Raw genomic sequence first — 4,038 nt, 5'->3', positions numbered from 1 at the left:
TGCCCCCTCCCTGAAAACCACTAAAGAAACCGGACGTGCGTGCAATGGCTCAGAAGTTCTGAAAGAGCCAAGCTCCACTGCGTTTGACAAAGCGATCCAGCCTTCACCCGAGGCTTCGCTCCCAGGCCGCCAAGCATCTCATTAATCACAGAAATGGAACCAGAGCGGTGACCACCCCCTGCAGCCCGGCTGAGCTCTGCTCCCTGCACCTGGCTCAGTCCAGGCCGGCTGCTGTCGCAGACCACAGAGCGCGGACGGAGCTTTTTCTCAGGGTTCTGCAGGCAGAACGTCCAAGTTCAAGGCGCTGAAGAGTCTGTGTCTAGTGGGAACACACGTCCAACTCACAGACGCGTCTTCTCACTGCATCCTCACTGGGGTGGGAGGAGGACACCTTGGGAGAGGCAGGGGGCTCCGTGAGGGGGTCTCCCCTGTAAGGACACCGATCCGGTCCTGGGGGCTCCCCCCTCAAGACCCCACCACCTCCCACAGGCCCCGCCTCCCGCCACCATCGCGGGGGCGGGGCAGGGCGGGGCGGCAATCACCATTGGCCGCTGATCAAGTCAATCATGGCCCTGGGATGAAGCCTCCACGACAACCCAGAAGGACAGGCTCTCCGTTTCTTTTCAAGGAGCGGCCACGTGGCCGCCACGTGCCACGGCCCTGGGCTCCACGCCCACTTTGTTCCGGGCCTCACCCTGTGTGTCTCTTCATCAGGCTGCTAACTCCAGTCCTTCGACATCTGTTTCGAATAAATCAGCCATCTACGGCGTCGACAGGCTTTCTTGCATCTGTGAGCTGTTCTAGGAAATTGGGGACTGGGGACCGGGCCGTGGGAAGCTCAGGTTTGCGGCGGTTGGTCAGAGGGAGGATGACGGCCTGGGCTGGCGACGGGCAGGCATCTGGAGTGAAGGGCGGCTCGGGGCCCGAGCCCCGCCCTGTGGAATTGAACCCTGGCTCCGGGAGGGCGGGGTCAGCCTTGACCTGAGCTCTCAGACCCGCTTTGGGGACCCGGCGCTGGGATGGGCTCTGGAAGCCCAGTCACAGCCCTGGAAAGTCGATGCAGGACTGTCTGCGTGGACTCTGCTGCTGCTGCTGCAAACTCTGCTTCCACGCCCACACTTCTGTCTCTTTTGCCAAAGTTTGAGCCCCTGGAGGCTGGGGCGTTACCTGGTTCATCCCTGAATCCCTGATACCAGCATGCTGCTCAGGAAAGAAGCAACGCGGCATTGAACAAAACAGGCCAGAGGTCATTCCTGCTTCTCAGGACAAGCAAGGCCCTTTTTGCTCACATAAGTGACCCGCTGTGGCTCAGGCATGGTTCGTGTGCAAAGGAAGGTGAGACGTGCCCGAGGAAGCACTGGTGCCGGTGGCCAGCCTCCCAGCTCCCTGTGACAGAGACAGGGTGCGTGACCTTGACCTCTCGACACTCGAGGTCCTCGGGTAGGAGACAGGGGGGGTGCTGCTCCCCTGTCTTCTCCTGTGTCCACACGTGGCCGCCCTCTGAGAGTACCTGTGTCCTCGGCTCCTGTGATGCTGGTCCTGTGGGATCAGGGCCCACCCACTGGACCTCCTTTCCCTCCATCTCCAAACGCGTCACCATCTGAGTCCTGCAGGTGGCGCTTCACCACGGGATCCTTGGGGCGGGGGGGCAGCGCGTGGTCTCAGGACACCAACGCTGCTCACTGACCCTGAACCTGCAGCGCCAGCTGGGTTCCTCCTTAAGAGAAGGGTCGCTGCATCAGTCGAAAACGGCCCGAGTGAGACAGTGCTTCTGTGAAGCCAGGACTGGAGCACAGCCGGCCCCTCTCTCCCAACCTCCAGGCCGGGAAATTGAGCATCAGTTTCAAAAGTGGAGCCAGGATGCTCCCAGGCCCCACCCCCACCCAGAGGTGGGAGAAGAGGCCTTTAGAACAAACCCCAGGGGATGCCGCCCTGAGGGGTCACAGGAAGAGACGACTTCCCTGCCAGCAGATCCCTTGGGCCTCCATCCCCCCCCCCCCGGGACTGCAGGCAGCTGGTGCCAGCACAGCCAGCACCGGGCCCCACAGCCCCTTGCCCCAGACTGCAGACCCTCTTCCGCCCTGGGTCTGGAGAGGCAGGAGCCGCCACTCCCTGAGATGTTATCCAGACCCCTTCCCATCGGCAGCGCCAAGGGCAGAGGCCAAGGAAGAGACACGAAGGGAGGGCCCCTCTCTGCAACCCTAACAAAGCAGCAGCCCCCCAGCAACCAGATCTTCACCCACAGTAAGGCTCCCTTCCCGAAGTTCTAGAGCCCGAGGCCCACCCAGGAGTCATCGGAAAGGAGGCATTGAAACAGGGAGGTGTGCTCTCCTCTGAGGGAAGAACGCGGAGCGGCCACAACCTCCACCCCCATTTGCCAAGGACATTAAGGCCTTTCTGGGTGATGGATTTCTGAGCCAGTTTTAAAGTTGATCATGGCGGAGGTCCTGTTGTGGCTCAGCCGGTTCAGAACCCGACCAGCATCCACGACGATGAGGATGCAGGTTCGATCCCTGGTCCGCTCAGGGGGGTGTGGACCCGCGTTGCCATGAGCCGTGGTGTAGACCGGCAGCCACAGCTCAGATTCAGTCCATAGCCTGGGAACTTCCATAGGTACAGGTGCAGCCGTAAAAAGACAAAACATAAAAATAAAAAATAAAGTTAATAATGGGGCGATAATGCTTCTTTCCGAGGCATGGAAAAGAGCTGATTCGGCTCAACACTTACCACATCAAAGTAAATGTTGATGATTGGCAGGCATTTAAAAATGATCTACTTTCCAAAAAAAAAAAAAAAAGAAAAAGGAGTTCCTGTGTTGGCGCAGTGGTTAACGAATCCGACTAAGAACCATGAGGTTGCGGGTTCGATTCCTGGCCTGGCTCAGTGGGTGAAGGATCCGGTGTTGCCGTGAGCTGTGGTGTAGGTCGCAGACGCGGCTCGGATCCCATGTTGCTGTGGCTCTGGCGTAGGCTGGTGGCTACAGCTCCGATTCGACCCCTAGCCTGGGAACCTCTATATGCCGTGGGAGCGGCCGTAGAAAAGACAAAAAAAAAAAAAAATGATCTACTTTGAAAATGTTAGCGACATCTCATTCCTCCCAGTGTGCTCCAAGATGTTCATCTGGGCGTGTGTGTGTCTCAGATAATCCAGACGTGGTCCGTTAGTGCCACGTAACGATGCCTAGTGTTCCAGTGGGCACTCTTTGTAAGAGGAACGAAACGGCATTACGGTGGCAAAGCTCAGGCCTACACATCCTCTAGTGAGGCGGGACCCCACGTCTCCACCCTCCGTCCGGGAGGGCGGTGGGTCAGATTTCTCCAGCATCCCCGACAGCGCTCGGCGGTGGAAGAGACCCCACTTGTTCCGGCCGCGAGGGTCCTGGAGGGGCTGCGGCCAGACCCCTGAGGAAGGTAGGTGGCTCTTCCTGGACACGGCCTCGCAACCCTGCCACTCACCAGAGCTGGGGTCTTCCATCAGCCCCTCCTCCATCCCCCTGTCCCTGTGGGGGGCTTTGCTCCCGGGAGACAACCCCCCGGTTGAGGCCAGAAGGACAACTAGGAAGCGAGCGGCAGAGCTGAGACAGCGCCCGAGGTACGTGGGGTCACGGCTGCCTGAGCTCTGGGGAAACCGGGGCGGGGGCGGGGTGGGGGGGATTCTCAGGCCCGCTGCCCGGCCAGCGCTCCCTGGACTGTGTTCTGGACAGAGAGGCCAGAGGGGGCCGCGGAGCCGGGAGGACATCAAGTGTTGAGGAGCTCCCGCTGTGGCGCCGCGGGATGGGTGGTGTCCTGGGACACTGGGACGCAGGTTTGATCCCAGGCCCAGCGCAGCGGGTTAAGGATCCGGCATTGCTGCAGCTGCCGTGTTGGTGGCAACTGTGGCTTGGATCTGATCCCTGGCCCCGGGAACTCCATGTGCTTCGGGGCAGTCCTAAAGAAAAAGAAAAAAAAAGGGACATCAAGTATTCAGAGCAGTGGAAGTGACAAAGGGCCAGTGAGACAGCCCAGGCCCCGCTAGGCTGGGCTGTGGGCCCTCCGCGAG

The sequence above is a fragment of the Sus scrofa genome, chromosome 10 (assembly GCF_054392235.1).
Source record: "Sus scrofa isolate SSC_HxYL_T2T_F1_AM1 chromosome 10, Sscrofa_HxYL_maternal_Yorkshire_Landrace_v2.0, whole genome shotgun sequence".
NCBI classification, from domain to species: domain Eukaryota; kingdom Metazoa; phylum Chordata; class Mammalia; order Artiodactyla; family Suidae; genus Sus; species Sus scrofa.
The sequence above is the reverse complement of the archived record's forward strand: the minus strand, read 5'-3'. Positions refer to the sequence as shown.